The 16,890-nt window shown below is 41.0% G+C and overlaps 1 protein-coding gene across 16 annotated transcripts in view; it reads left to right on the top strand.

Annotated features, from left to right (window-relative positions):
* The window catches only part of LOC110364013 (uncharacterized), a 272,131-nt gene that overhangs the window by 229,254 nt on the left and 25,987 nt on the right, over positions 1-16,890 (top strand). The gene's annotated exons all lie outside the window — the stretch shown is intronic.

The raw sequence follows: 16,890 nt of genomic DNA on the forward strand, positions 1-16,890 counted from the left end.
TATCTATGTAGGTGTTTAAAAGAAAAAGCTGTGTAGCTCTTCTGTGTCCCTGGAAAGCAGGGTACAGGTATGTACCTTACTCAGGTCAGGCTGCATATGAACACATAGATATCACCTAAAGAAAGATTGTGTATACATCTACAAGACAGTTTCTGAAGAGAAAATTATTTTATATCATCTGGGTTCCTGTCCTATTTTTATTAATGTCCCAAATTTGAGAATCCTAACTGAAACAGAAGATAGGTTGTTATTATAATGCTTGGGCGTGAGACAGAGAGTGCCCTTTCTGAAGCAAAATAACACTGTTTAAGAATCATTTGGATAAATTCTTCCTTATTTTTCCACTCTGTAGAACTCTTCTATCTACACACACACACACACCCCCCACCTTTTTTTTTTCCAGAGTTTCTTATGATCTGCTGTTTCAGGAACTGCTGCACTTTCTTGTGTTCCTTATCCCTCTTGGGCCCAAGTTATAAGTAGAGACTAGAGCCTTTCCCTTAATCATTATATCTTACTGCTGACATCTTTTTAAGGAACAGATTATGGCTGGCGTTGCACCACTGTTAAGGCATGGGAGTGTCTTTCTTCGCTTTCTAGCCTTCTTGATGTGACAGTGTTCCCTAGCCAATTCTAGCTGACATTACATGTCATCTGGAGTGGTGTGCACATGCAGTTCCCTGCCTTAACATGATTTATCTGCTTAATTAGGGCCATGGAAGACATCCTGTGCCCCTCAAAATACTGCTTCTTGGTGCTGCAGTTGGAGGAACATACCTGACATCTACCACAATCTGGGATGAGACAAGAAGAGCAGAGGCTAGCTAAAAGGAGGGATTTCGAAAATCTCAGGTGTAGTTCTCATGGTATGCACATGAGAAAAAGACATATGAAAAATGTATTGAAGAGTATTTCTCTTCTGTGAATGCAGAGCCTGAGACAGGACTGGAACCAGCTGTAATCCCTGCCTTAGTGAGGTACAATACAGCTCTATTTCTTTAGGGATGCTATCCCAGCAAAATAAATTGGGAAACTCATGATCTAAGCCATTAGTATTTTATTATCATGATGTTATTCTGACACCCACACCTAAGCATTTACATGACCAGCGCATCAAGAAAGGTCATAGTTGGTTAAATAAATAACATTGATATTTTGCAAATGAGCAATTAAGTTCTGAAAGAAGCTTTTTTTCATATAGCTGCTGTCTTTGATGCTTCTTTGCATTATTTAACACCTAAGACCCTGGACTGAATTCCTTTTGTTAGTTATGGGGTGCAGCTTTGCTGTGACAACATCTTGCATGAATCAAGAAGGGACAGAGCAGACTTGAAGGCTGATAGAAGTGGGTGCTGCATTTCCCTGCAGTGGAATTTCCTTGGTTGTCTCTCTCTTCACTCGCTCCCGTCATTTCCCACACCATTCCTTCAGCACTGGTTTCCTCTGGTTCCTGGCACAAAAGTCTGTGGTCTCAGCACAATATGTGCCCTCTGCAGTAGCTGATTTCTGTCTCAATTGGCTTTTCCAAGGCTCTTAGAACATTTGCTGCCTTCCCCACACCTCCTCATTTGTATCTCCAAGTCAGAACACTACCTGCATAAAATACTTGGCTTGACGTAAGTGCCCTTATATAAGCCACCACAGACAGGAGTCTGGTGGGCCTAACCTCTGAAGCTCTAAAAAAGAAAGCTGACAAATTTTAATGTCCCTTTATATTGCAGTTTATCAGAAGAGATTCCGTGAGGGAAAAGTTAAAAAATAATTCCTGTGAAATTCAGAATGACATTCGTTTTTTAAAACAAAACAAAACAAAACAACAACCAAAAAACAATGAGTTAATGTTTACTGTAAAGTTCTTTTTTGACTCCAAACTGAACAAGGAAGGAAACAAAACATTTGAGTTCTCGCTGTAAGACCGCTACTTTCTCTGTGCCTTTTTCTTTCCTCTGTTTAATTCTTAATACCCTAGAGACAGAGTTTCCTCCCTTAGCAGGGACTGTGACCTTAAAAATAGCCAGCTCCAAAATAAACACAGAAAAAAACCCACTTCAATTGTTTCAAATTCGTGGTAAGTAACCAAAACTGCGTCCGTGCTAAAGCTGAGATTCATAATCTTTTGAAGCTGCAACTGGGACTTTTGTTCTCTGCGAGTCAGCGTTCATTATTATGTGTTCATGCTGCGTGCCCGCCTCTCGCTCCAAATAAATTCGTTAAAACTTAGGATGCCATTTGTAAGTAATTTGTCATTACTTTTACCAGTCTTGCAAAATTTCTAGAGGGGATGCTTTCGCTTTGGCCGAGGGCCAGGTGGGGCACCAAGCACCTGAGGACGTGGCGGTCCCAGGTGCTTTCATGGCGCTCTCCTGATGGGCTCTTTTTGTGCTGGTAGACATGACAGCTGCCTGGGGCCAGCTGGAGGAGCTGATGATTTATCGAACAGAAAGCTTGTTCTGTCACTTTTGCTTCTAGTTTTAAGACTCCATTCTCTGATTGAGCTGCATGAAGAGGAAGGCGGTCCAGCCTGGACCTCCGCTCTGGCTTGAGGCCATGGAATAAACCCCTCCATAAGCTGTCCCGTCGCTCCCGTCCGCAACTGGACCAGAGTTCACAGTTTATACAAAAGCTGTTTCCAGGAAAAGGACTTATCATCAAACAAATGCGTTTCATTGAGGAGCCCTTGGTCGTATATAACCAGTAAGGACAAAAGGACAGGAGGAGGGACATTCAAGTCCTCAGACAAGCAGGTATTGCAGGGAATATTTTCAGAGTCTGGCCAGGACCCTTGCGTGGAAAAGTTAGTCTTGCAAATACCTCTTGCTGAGCAGAAATGTCTTCTGACCTTGCTTAGGAAGGTTTAAAACTGGTGCAGATTCGAGCGTAACAACCCGTTGTGTCTTCAAAGGCATTTCAAACCCTTCTCCCACAGACACCAAGTAGTGCCTATGCAGACTGTCTCAAAATGTGGTTATTCGCTCTCCTTTTCAAAAGCCAAGTTCATGTTGCAGGGAGGAATTTTCTACCTCCTCCCACATGAATATGTCATGTATATTTGTGTGGTGCAGCAAATATTTAGGCACTTGATTATTTGCCTCCGAATATCATCTGAAGTCCTTAATTTATTTGGAAAGCATGTGTTATAGTATTTTTCGCAGAATAGGATATGGAGCTTTTATTAACGCAGACAGTTTGGTCTTTAGGTGTAGGGGAAAGAGGAACAGTTAGAAAATGAGCAGCGGGAAACAGCAAAAGAACATTTTGTGTAATTTTCCATCTAAGATATGGCAGGATTTGGAGGGTTTTTTTAGTCTGTCATGTTAGCCTAATCCGCGGGGAACTCATTTTGAAATTAAATATACCAAAGCATTTATGATTTACAAAGAGGGAAAAAATAAAAGCCTTAAAAAATATCTTATGTTTGATCTGTTTGCCGCTATGAAAATATTGACAAAAGGCAAAAGAATGGCCTTCATTTAGGTTGTTATTGTTGGCTTGCTTTAATGCTTTCTTATTAAGGGCAAACTCCTATTAAGATGCGAGATTAACTCTTTCACAGTTGTGAAGGAATAAAAGATGGAAACTTTGAACGTAAAACTCCTGTAAACAATGATTTTAAACCAGGTAATCTGTATGTGATTCAGAAATATGTAATGTGTCAGAGGGAAACTGTTAAAAGTAAAAAATTATATGGAATAGTTTGTGCAGAATTTATGCTTCAAAACATCTTTAAAAAGCAGCCCCCATGTAAAATGAGAAACATGGTGTTAATTAAACAGTTCTAAAAGTATTTCAGAAAAATAAATACTTTATGGGGGGAAAAAAGAGCATAAAAATCTTGTAAATTTTGAGCGTGCGTGTGTAAAATAAAGATCTGTCTTCACTGAAGTGTTAACTACAGACCCAACTCAAGCGTTACTGGGGCCTTAACTTTATTCACCCACGAAAACCTCTGTTTTTGTGGAGCGGTGCTTTTCACTTGAGTCAGCCAGTCCTTTGGGAGCCTTTTTTTGAAGAACAAGTGCTACTGATGTTTAAATTGGTAATGCAATAGAGAAGTGGCGAGAGACTTCAAACTTGAGTTAACACAGTGCATCAGCTGCTAATCCAGTCATGCTGTGCCACTAATCAAATCATCCTGCTAGTCCGAGTGCTGTTATTCGCTGTAGTCACTGTCATATAAGTAAGAACTACGTTGAAGCCCGTGCTAGAACCGTATCTTAGCAGAACGTGCCCAAACCAGCTGCTGGCTGGCTGGTCTGAGTCCCAGACACTGTCTAGATGTGACAGTACAAGAGATCAGCTTCTAAGGCAGGTAAATCAGTCACTTGCGAACACCACGCTGCGGCGGCTGTGCTGCTGCTAATACTAGCCGTGCCTGTTAGTTTGAAGACCACTTAGGTAGCTGAAAGCTCATTAAGGTTGGCAGGAGAATGATTACCTCGCTCTGGGTTAGTAATGTGATGCCTAATGTTGCAGAGGAGGCAAATCTGAAGTTTATGTTGTCTGTTGTTGCTTTACGGGGAGATAGACGTTGGTGTTGCCAGCCCAGAATTCCTAAAAGAAATTGCTAATCTGAACTATTTATTCCATTAAATTCTCATTGAATTAGCATTAATAATGAAACTAATTGTATTGTTATCACCGGAGTATCTGAGGAAGCCTGTTGGCCAGAATGTCGTATGAACAGGAATGTCTGCTGGGATATTTAATTTCATCTCCCTTGACAATGTGTGATTGTTCTCTTCTGTATGTTTTCTGTTAACTATTAGTGGTCTGGATAACAGTGCAGAATAGGTAGAAGTCACGCCAGGCCAGTACAAAGCACAGAGAAGTCCCTGTCTGAAGAGTGCCAACATGCAGGGAGAATTTGGAGAGTTATCATGTCACTCCAGTGAACCAAGATGTTCGCGTTTCCCTTGCCAGCATTTCCCGCCAGGCTCTGGTTATTTGTGCTGACCGGTACACCTCCATGCCTCTGTAATTAAGAGTAAACTTTAGGATTGCTACTTACACTACAAGGACCTGATCCTTCAAAGACATGCTTCCTTTGGGCCATCTGTGTAGTCTTGTTTGAAGACTTTGCTCAGATGTACAGGATCTGCTCTCCCTTGGCACTTCACGAGCCTTTCATCTCTACCTCACATCAGATTTTAACTGATGCCTTGGTCTCAGTAGGTATAGAGCTCTAGCATTTAAGACTGCATCCTCGTAATACTTGCATTGTGTTATGCTTATTTTATTGGAGTCCAATTAAGAGAGACAGATTTTGATCGGTTTGCCATGGGGACACAGAGGGAAGTTATGGATGTAGGAGGTATGGGTAATAATTCTTATAATAAGCAGTAAGCTTGTGCTTGGAGTTGTGGACCAGAAATGCTACTTCCATGCAAAAATCGTTTGGTGTGCAGGGTTCTGCTTTCCTTTTTTCTTAGCTTCTTTTTATGTTGTACTATTTTGTATCTTTGGAGCTGGGGAGTGGATTTCTTTGTCTTGGGAACCTGCAGTATTTAAAGTATAGGGGGACATGGCCTTATTAAAACAATTCTTTTAGTTGTCATGGCAACTGGTCTTACATAAATGATGAAGACAAAAGGAATGTATATAAAGGGATACATTAGGTCATAATGGTAAATCCAGTACTTTTTAAACTAACAAGAAAGCACTCTTGGGTCTGTTGTTGCTGTAGTTCATGTTGTTCCAGATGATTTTTTACAACTTCAGTATTATCCAGGTTCATAATCAAAAACCACAGCACTTGTATGCTCACAACTGTATCAATTTGACTCTCTCTTGTCTATACAACTATTAAGCTCCTCCATTAGGAAACAGATTTGTCAAAATGTTTGACACAGAACTATATGGAACATCACTAAAAAGCCAGATGTGATACTTTGTGATATTTTTCTGACCTTCTTTTCCAAAACTTCTCTCAGTCAGATAGACAGCAAGTACAGTGTTAGGGAAGATGCTCCAGTGACTCTGAGGTGAACTTTCTGTACAAATGGTTAATTTTCTTAAAACTTGACTGTGTTAAAGGATAATTGGAAATGGGGGATGGGGGGTGTTATGCCAGGATCAGCATATGTAATTTCCAGCATTTACAGGTGATTAAGAAATAGTTCACCAAAGTTCACCGAAGAAGTAGAACCCCAAAGACCAAATTTGTGCTGACAAATGTAGGATTTTTTTTCTCTTTCTCTAGTGATTAAACAGTGGAATAAAAATTAAATAGTACTAGTATTTCTCCACTGCTCAAAAAGTTTACTACACGTCAAAAAAAAGTGTCAAAGAACTGTGCCATAATGAATATGCTTGGTCTTTTTATCCCTGTTACCTTATTTGCAGTATTATTTCTAAACCTTTCTCCCAATTTTTGTGAGTTGTTTTTTAGTCTTTATTCCCATCTGTCTGTAATCGTCTCATTTTTTCTTTGCTATTTTACCTTTTTCTTTGCAGTGGTTACAGTCCTTTACTCTTCTTTGTTTCCTGCATGCCTAAATTAATTTTCACTTTTTCCCTTACAACTGATTGTGGTGCATGTAGATTCTCCTGTTTTCTGTGCTATTAAGAAAGGCCCTTTCAAAATATACAATATTATAAATTCCCTACGGGATATAATCATTTCTATTCTAACATACAGCAGACCAAAGCTGTTAAGTTATTAATATATGGGTGTAGACCATGGGTGCTCATGCAAATGGTATTCTACCACACTGGTTTCCCTGTTGTGCTTACAAGATGCTCTTTATTGTGACCAGAAGACTATATCAGCTACCTAACAAATGCCAAATAGCACAGAGATTTACCCTGTCATGAACTAATATAATACCCCTCATGGAAGTTACTCCAGGCCATTTGTTTTATCACCCGTGAAAGCTTGCAGTTGTAGAGGAGATGACTGGAAAGAGCTATTTGAAGAAAAATACCACTTCAGACCTCAAATCCCTGTGATTGTTTTCTCTTTTTAATTCCAGTTCTCCAAATGTAAGGGCTAGAACCAAGCTCTCTTTCATTCCCTCCTGATTGTTGAAACTAAGCCTTGGTAGCTTTCGTGGTTCTAGGAAAGGGTTTGTGATCCAGCCCATGGAACAGGCTGCCCAGGAGCGTTGTGGAGTCTCCTTCTCTGGGGACATTCAAAACCCACCTGGACACATTCCTGCGTAGCCTCATCCAGGTGTTCCTGCTCCGGCGGGGGACTGGACTAGATCATCTTTTGAGGTCCCTTCCAATCCCTGACATTCTGTGATTCTGTGATGGCGGTACATAACTTGTAGAAATCACTGTGAGTGTTTGCAAGAGCAGCAGTGGGCAGCAACATTAACAGGGACTCTGCAGTCCACCCACAGGTTCCTTACTTTGGTAAGTCAAAAGTGTGATGCAACTGTGCCACTAACATACCTCCCTATATGTTTTATTTAGATTAAAGTTGAACAGTATGGTGCGTAGACTTTTGGTTTTTCAGGTGTCAGCAGGTGAAACTCAGTACATTCTTCCCAAGAGCTAATGCGAGCGTTTTTTTCTTAATCTTTGTCTTGCTGTGTTTAAGTTTGCAGCTGCTGGATTCTGCTTTGAGTTTCAAGTTCAAAGGCACCCAGACACTCTTTGTGAAATATCACAGAAACCACAGAACTTCACCTGGCTTTGCAAGGAAATCTTGTCAAACCACGGGTTTCCCACACTTCCTGTGCGAAACCTTGTGTTAACTCAGAGCTTTTAGTTCCCAGCTTGGACTGAAGTTAGCTTAACTCTGAAGGATCATGACCCTTAGGGAACTTCTTCATGAGCTTTGGCCCGTTTTCAAGTTTGTAACACAACTCAGAATTGTTTCCACGATTTTGGGGTTTTGTAACGAAAGAGAAGGACGACTGTAATCAACATTGCTTTTAAATCAGTTGGTTTAGAGACGGGTCGTAACCTTTGAACGTAACGCCTGTGTAAGCGAGCTTGGCAGGCATCCGCATTTTGGCAGGTTTGTTCAAGTTTTGAAAGAGCTGTCCCACCTGTTGTCGCAGCAGCGCGGCAGATTGCGAGCCCCGCCACAAAGACACGGGACGCTGCGAAATATGGCTCGGAAGAAATAACATCTCCCGTCAAACACAGAGGGCTGCATTGTGCTGGCGGACGCAGCCTCCGGGCCAGCGCCGGAGGGGGTCGCGGAGCAGCTGGACCCTTCAGACGCGTCTCCCAGGGCTTGCTGCAGCACAGTCTGGAGCGGGACCTCCGCCATATGTTAACAGCATCACACATGTGCCTGTCCCGGGCAGCTCTGGTTCCGCCGAGGGTACAGGCTGTGGTAATAATTCTCCTCCTGTACCTTTATATATATACACATACTACAGGTCTAGGTGGCCCAAACAAATCACCTTTCACTTGATGTATTTCATACTGGCTTGTAAGGGAAGGTTGGGTGTGTAGCTTGAAAATTTCTCACATGTAAAGGCACAGAGAGATGCAGCATTACTGGCAAATGTGCCACAGTCATATGTAACCTGGAAGCTAAATTCTTCCCTTTCCTGAGAACATTTTACACTGCTTTCTCTGGGGGCTTGAAGTAGTTTAATTTCAAGTAGTTTTATTTCAATGCAGTCAGGCACACCGGCGTTCTTCCATTTCATACCAAGAGATAAAATTTCAAAATAAGCTTCTCCAGACCATTTTTGCTCACTCTGCCACCTACGCTCTGGGAAGGGCTCCCTAACTTTGGCTTTTGGGGGCCAGCCATTTCTGCCCATTCGGTTGCCTGTTTCATTACCTGGTTCATTGACTATCAAGCAGCAGCATTGCACTGGAGTGTGAGTATTTGTGAGAAAAGAGAAGCAGGAACAGAGATGCATTGCTTTAACCTAATCTCTTCTAATGTCAGTGTAGCTATATAATGCCCGTGTTTTCAGCAGGTCTATGTAATTATTCCTTACCTGGCTTTTTTTAAGTTCTATATTAGAAGTCCTTGAAAAACAAAGCTGCATTAAAATTAATAATGATGTTTTTCTCATTATGCAATTCCAGGGTGTTTTTTTTAAAACCTATATCCCCCTTTTCAAATACATTAGTCCAACCACTTTGCTCATTTTGTATCGTTGAAAATGTAAGCAAAATCCCCTCAGCCATTTTTTATTTATAGGAAGGTGACAAAAACATAGTTAAAAGTTGTTGTAGGTTTGTGGGGGTTTTGTTTGTTTGTTGTTTTTGTTGTTGTTGTTCAGGTTTTTGTGTATGTGGTTGGTTACTTGGGGTTTTTTGTTTGTTTTCCACAGCAAACAGTGTAAAAATGTCTGAATTTCTAAACCAGAAATTTGGCAGGTGCCTAAATCTTTACTGAGTAGCATGTGCTTTGCAGTTTTTCTTAAAGATTTGTGTATTTGCGTCTTAGGATACATCAGTTGCTAATTCTTCTATGAGCAGTCTGGTGGGCACACAATTTAAACAAAATAAAGGAACACACTTCTTTATTCTTGGGGCTTTTATCAGCTAGGGTATTAACTTTGTTCTACTTTTGCTGTGCTTAGCCTATGACACATTAGGTAGTCAAATTTGAATGAAAAGTCCTCTGCAGCGATGGAGGCTCCATTCTTTAGGCGTTCATTCGCTGATTTTGTTGCAAGTGCTTTAAAAGCTTTGCCGAAGACCGTAAAGTTCCTGTAGCTGTAATAGAAAACATTAGTGTCTGGACTTTCAAGGGAAGAATGTGGTTAAGATTATAGTGACTGAGTCACTGTCAATGGGTGGTCTTGAAGCCCATATGGCACACAGTAGACAGAGGCACAGAAGAGTCTTTGCTCTGCTGGGCGACGAGCTGCACTCGCCAAAGTGAAAGTGTTTGAAAAGGGCCGCCCTAGACTATATTTTGCCTGCACGGAGGTAAAATACCGCCAGGTTGCTTCTTGGCGTGGCTTTGTTTTAACTTTGCTACAAAATAAGATAAAGGGTTTGCTTAAAAGCTCGGTCGTCATAGTGCTACATGCTCCTTTTGGCTCCTCGGGTTGCTTCTTTTCATTCAGCGCATTTTCATTGTTCTGTTAGGCTTTTAATGAGACAGTTACAAAATGTCTGCCTGCCTCTGACCGCCATTTTGTAGCCTGCTTGTTGGATAATGAAGACTGTGAGAAACAGAAAATAAACAGCGTGGCATGGAGGAGATTTCAAAAGGAGTACAAAATCTGCATGTTTTATTTAGACGCTTAATTGTTGCCGACTGGCTGCATTTAAACAAGCAACTTTACAGTGCCTGGAAGAAAACCAGCTCCCGAATTCGAGGAGCTGACCTTGGGTAGATGCCATCAACTGTTCTTTTCTATTGGCACGAACGTGCTGCTGGCAGGGTCTCCCTGTAGCTGAGCCGTTCACCCAGCTCTCAATCAGAACGTGCTTACACGGTACTAGGCCACTAAATCACACTATTTATTCCCAATATTGTTCGCAGCCCCTTCAATAACCAAGATTTGATCTAGAATATATAGGATCTTTAAACATAAGAACCTTCAAAATAGCTATGATTAAGCTTCTCCCATGGAGCAGCACAGAATGTTGTTCATAAAAAGAGGCGGGGGGGGCTACAAGTTCACTGAAAGCAAATGAAAAACGCACAAAAGGAATTGAAAGGACACTACGGAGTTACTGTGGTCCTGTGGACGTGGCACTGACTGTGTGAGGGGTGAAGGTAGTGGCATTTACTCGCTTCCTTTATGAAAGACAGTTTTGTGTGTATAACGTGGGCAAGGGGGGATGGGGAAGGGTGCTTTACATTCACGGTAGGGTGCAGCTTCAAAGCTGTTTAAAATTCTGCCATATCTTAATGATAATAGTTCATCCCAGTATCAGAACAGTGCTTCTATTTTTAAAATGCAATCAATCAATCATTTTAATACATTGCACCCTTAGTGCCAAACACCTCAGAAAACGGTGTGTACGGCAGTAAAAATAAAGCATCTGAAACTTCTTCTGTGGAGTTGTTCTTCCTTTCTTTCTCACCCATACATGTAAAGTGAAATCTCAAAGCTGCAAGAAAAGTCTAGAATTACATAACAGGAAGTAAATCCTCGAAACAAGACTGATTGCCAGGTAGGGATTGCTGTCATGAACTGAGAAGTTACCTCACCTGACTGAAGTTCTCTCTAGAAATACAGCGTGTGCTGGTTTGTTCTTGGATTTTGTTGGGTTTTCGTTTTAGCTTTTGAGGTGGGAGTTCCACACAGATGCTAGACTTTCTGTTAAGAGGTTTACACTGAAAATGGCTTCTTTCTGTTTTCTTCTCAGGACAGCTTCCTATGTTTACCGTGCTCTTTCAAAAAGCTGTTCGTATAGATGTGATAGAGGTCGTAGTTAATTCAAGTTCAGTTTCTGCGTCTGCTGCAGTGATTCACACAAAAGCACAGAAGTGTCTTGTACATGTGTTCTTCACCTGCAAAATAAGGATTCAGGCTTCCTTACCATTAGTGCTTGTAAATTACTTTGAAGTTCTTCCAACATGCTGCAAATGTACCTATCACTGTTGTTAGTGATAAAAATGTGAATTGCATGACTCAGTCATGCTAATGGTGAGTTAACTGGGAGGATTTTTAACATAACTTGAATATAAAAGTATCAGCACCATGTTCCAGCAAATAACCAACTACAGTGAGAGGATATATCTGTAAGTATATTACCTATATTTTCACTTCCATGTGGATTTTCTCATGAGTGGGGTTTTTCTTGGGTGACTCATTTTCTGAGACTGACCCTCACCCATTGTATTGATCAGAGGCTTTCATTTTTTTAAAGGATCACCAAGAAACAGTGATGTTTTCAGTCATCAGACTGGTAGGACCGTGGCATTGGATCAAAAATGCTGAAAATCATCTCAAGTGAATCATGAATTAATTTCAAACATTCTAGTTGCCTCAACAATAAAGAAAAGGGGATGTTCTGAAAGGGATTTTCAATTTCAGTTGAATGGTAGCCTCCACAAATAGGTATTTATGTAACAAAAAATAACTCAATGAAAAGCAAGTTTAGCTGAGGTGAAATGGGAGACAGTGGTGTAAATGATGTGGGCTCAGATCATAGGTTACAGAAATAAGACATCTGGATTTCCAGTCAATTCTCTGAAGGTGTAACTAGGAGCTAGGAAGGTTTGTTTTCCTCTCACAGAAGAGCATTTTTTACTCAGTTTCTGAAATCTAGATTCCTTGGGGGTTTAATAAGTGTTTTTCCATTAATTCAAAATAACTCCCCTGAAACTACAAGGCAGCTTATGATTGTACTTCCTAGCCTTATACATTCATGAGTTTAACAGCGTATTTTTGTGAATTTTATGTATAAATACGTCCTTCCTAGGGACAGCTGCCTCAAAAAGCAGAACATGAACGTTCATGCCCAGACTTCCTTAAAATGTTTACCACTCGGATAAGCCATATCTTAGGCAGTATCACAAAGCATTTTTTTGTAAGTAGCAATAATGAAGGCTTATATTTTATGTTTGTCCGGTCTGCTAGGTCCCTTCCCATTGCATGTTTCATTTTAACAAACATCAAGCATGTTCCGCTGCTTCCTTGAGATGCATCTGCATTGCTGACATCTGGAAAGCAGCCATACGGGGTTCCACGCATAGTTTTTGGAAACACCATTTGCTCATTTGCTGGTGGAACGACCCAGAACAGACACCTCTTTTGGCAGAACTTTATTGCTGTCTATTTTTAGTTGAACTCTCACACATCAGATTACTGTGTGTGAGCCTCAGGAGTGTGGTTTATAGACAGACACTCCCAAGACGCAGGGAAGACTTCTCTGTGTGGTAGCTAAAGTGCATGGGGGTGTTATCCACACGTACCTTCCATGACCTGCCTCCATCTCATTAGTACAATGTCACAAACTGTATTCAGAGTTGACAAACCGAAAGGAAAGTGGGACTCGCACTGTCCTTTCTCTTATCCTCATGGCACACGGGAGCATCTAATGAACTTCTGAGGACAAGGCTGGCCAGAATACTTCAGTTCTAAACCAGCAGACATTGTGTGCTCCACACCACCAATAATGTATCCCATAGCTGAACAGATGTATAACTCTCTTTTTGGATCCCCTGGCGGAGATCTGCATCTTTCCAATAATTCTAAGAAAGGCTGTTGACTGTTGTTCTGCCCAAAGCAAGGGAAAGGCCTAGAGTTTCCATAAATGCTGGGGCAGTGGAGAGGATGAAAAACTCTGTGGGTTCCCTGCAAAATTCTGCAGTCTGTTTCTGTGCAAAACTGCCTTTCTGGGAGGTTTGCAACAGCAGCTTGATTTTAGTGACGTCGGTGCTCCTCATGCTTTTGCAAGTTATTGGACATCTGCATGTCAGATGCATTTATAAGTACATATGTTTTTAGTTCATCATACCTAAATACCTATGGCATAAATGGAAGTTTTAACAGGTCTCTTAGTAGGGTGTGATGCTAGTATATGCTTTGGAATTCATCCCACAGTTCCATGTGCTGATTGTGTGATTGCCGACATTCAGCATCACCTATGTTAAGACTTCTTGTGGTCATGAGTTTTTACTTGGGTACTTTTTATCTGATTATTGCTTCTTGACATTGCTTTACCAGCATCATTCATTTTAAAAAAAGATCTCCCAGAGAACACCTCAATCAAATGCCAGTATTTAAAGGTCATTACCATCATTTCCCTTTGATATTAGACACATCATTTCATGTAGCAAAAAGGTTTTTTGCTTCTAGTTTGTCAGGTCCCAGTTATGTTTACGTGTAGCATGAGTAGATGCACTTAAGATCTGTTCTGGTATCTAGAGACAGCTATAAACCTTTAAAAATTACGTTACACGTTATACCGGTCTTTCTATCTATATTGACCATTTTTCGATAACTGAGCACTTTGAGAAGATATAAATGAATTATTTGTGTATTCTTATATGCCTTATTAAAGCAATCCTGTGTATTATGTTCCCATCTTACTGTAGATGTTGTAAAATACTTAGGTTACTTACTTCATCATTTATCATGCAGTGTGGATAGTTGAAGTCATGACAATCCTATCTATCATTTCTACTTTAATACTTCGTAGTAGGTTATGTTTATGTTAGAAAGATCGTAGTTTTTCGTACATGAATTACTAAGTAGGTGAGTGTTATAATTGTTATTCAGAGCTTAGATGATTCATTAGTGATAGAAAGTGCTGTTCGTTTTGTAAATGAATGGGCTGTTTGTTTGGAATGTTCAATGTTACCATTGTCTTGCCAATGACGGTGATTTGGGGTTTTATTCCTTTTTTAACAACTAAGGAGCGTTCTAGCAAAAAACATTGCTAATCCAACACCAAACTTTGCAGCTTCCTGGTTTTCTACCAGCCCAACCTGTTGTATAGACAATATCCGCTGTCTTTAGAGGAGGCAGATTAGAACCCTGCTAAAGGCAGAAGACTGAAATGTCATTCAAGAATTCAGCAAGTCTGAGAGATCTGAGAGACTTTTGTGCACAATCTTGGCACTTGCAAATTCTCATTCACGTGAAAATTTTCTGTGAAAGTTTATTTACTATTTTAATCAAAGTGTTGGGCATTCGAAACATCTCCTGCTGGACAGGCTCCGGCTGCCTTCCCTGAAACAGATCAGCCACACAGTCGAGCTGACAACGCTGCATTTTCAGTATCCAGCAACTAGACAAGAATGTGTTCTCGGTGGTGGGAGGATCATAGCAGCCCAATACATTGATGCTAATGTTCCTAGAAGAAAAATTACTCCACTGTAGACTTGTTATGTCACAGTTTATCATCCACATTTTATTTAAGAGTGTGTGGCTTTTTTGTTTGTTTTCGTAAAAGTATTTTCTGTGCACTGTTGCTGCTGAAAGACTTGGAAATTAGGAAACTTGTATATTAACATTTTCACAGCACCATAAAATGGCTGTGGAAAATGTGCATTTGCCAATATAACTAGTATCCACAAATGATGTGTGTATAATATATGGACAAGGAAATATTTAAACATGAGTAGGGAAGGTTAAGCTTTTAGACTTCTTAGGTACTGTGTGTTTAAATATTCAACTTCGGATTAATTCTGGAAATTTTTATTTATTTATTTTATTTTTTTCTTCCTACTTGCTTATGTGTTTCACAGGCACTGATTTTCTGGCCACAGTAGAGCAGGCAGAATTACTTGATGTTGAGAACCTTGATAATTTTATGGCCCATTTTCACATGGAGATCAGCTTTTATTTCCCCTCTCACTCTTTATTCTTGATTCAATTGTCAGTAAGGTTTGCTGAGCAAAAACACTGGATGTATTATGGGAAGAAATCTAATCAATGCAGCACCAAGGGACAGTCCCTCAGAGTCCTCCCTAGTGGCTGTGAGCCAGACTAGAGGTTACTACGAGGTTACTCTGTCTGACTTTAACCAAAATACCCATCTACTTCTGAAAAGGCTGCCGGCAGCCTCGTACATGTGTAACAGAAGCCTCATTAATATCAGCTCCCAGTATATATACACCTGTTAGAGTAGCCCCCAGCGCAGAGCCTGTGTTTCCTATTTTAAACACTTTGCGTGTCTGTCTACATTCCCTTCTGTCTGCAGTTGCTCTAGCGCGGTGCTGCAGAGCAACTCGAACGCGGCACCTCCAGGGAATGCAGAAGGCTAAATAAAGTTCTGGCAGATGTCAGTGGACTTCGCCAAGCGCTGTTTTTCAAGTTAGATATTTTGAAAGGTTCATTGCCTCATCCAGACTTTGTGATACAGAAGTAAACTCATTAGTAGCCTCATTAAGTCTGCATGTCTTTAGTGCCTGCTTCTTTTTCAGGTATTGATGCAGAGAATTGCATTGCTATATGTGTGGGAAATCTCTGAGTGGCAAAACTCTGCTCCTCAGCTTCCTCCCAAACCCCAACCGTCCTGTTTGTGTAGAGTTTAACTCCTCTTAGAGTTGAATTCTTTGGAAGATTCAGCACTTCCTTAGGGCTTTTACCTGTGTGGGCTCTAAATTCTGATAAACCATTTGACAGCAAAATGACTCTGAGATAGACTTTTCCCCTTTTATGAAATATTTGTTCAGCACATTGCAGAACATGGGTTTACCTCAAAGGTTACATATCTTCTTTGTTAAAGATGAAATAAAGGATCAAAACAGTATCAGATACAACTGCTGATTCAGCACAGGAACAAAACTTTAGCATAACCTACTGAGCCCTGTACTTTCTGGCTACCTAGCCTGGCTTTCTTGACCAACGCACTGGGAATCCCGTGTCAGTATTCCTTCTAGGCCCTTGCCATATTTTGCATAAAAGAGCAGTAAGTTTGCTTCACATGGCTCTCAAGGAAAGTGTATTGTTCCCCTAAGCAGGTCCAAAGGCGCTGCAAAGCAGTGATGTTCTGAGGCTCTCGCCCAGACGCCGGCAACGCACTCTCGGCTGCTCGTGGGTCAGTCCTGGAGGACACCCTTCTGGTAGAAATCTCTGTAAGCAGGCACATCTGCTGCTGCATTCACAGTTTTCATAATTGTTTTCACAAATGCACAGCTGATAATGTCTGTGTTTTCTTTTTGTTGCCAAAGCTTTTTCCATGGAAATTTTTGGGAAGGTACAAATCATAGAATCATTTGGGTTGGAAAAGACCCTCAGGATCATTGAGTCCAATCATAACCAAACTCTAACGCTTAACCATGTCCCTAAGAACCTCATCTACACACCTTTTAATAACCTCCGGGGGTAGGAAAGGCATTGAGGTAATAGAGGAAGTGCAGAGGACGGTGAGAAAGCTGGTGAGGGGCCTGGAGCACAAGTCTGATGAGGAGCGGCTGAGGGAACTGGGGCTGTTCAGCCTGGAGAAAAGGAGGCTGAGGGGAGACCTTATCACTGTCTACAGCTACCTGAAAGGAGGTTGTAGCATGGAGGGTGTTGGTCTCTTCTCCCAAGTAGCAAGTGATAGGACAGG

Source organism: Columba livia, chromosome 1, assembly GCF_036013475.1.
Source record: "Columba livia isolate bColLiv1 breed racing homer chromosome 1, bColLiv1.pat.W.v2, whole genome shotgun sequence".
Lineage (NCBI taxonomy): Eukaryota > Metazoa > Chordata > Aves > Columbiformes > Columbidae > Columba > Columba livia.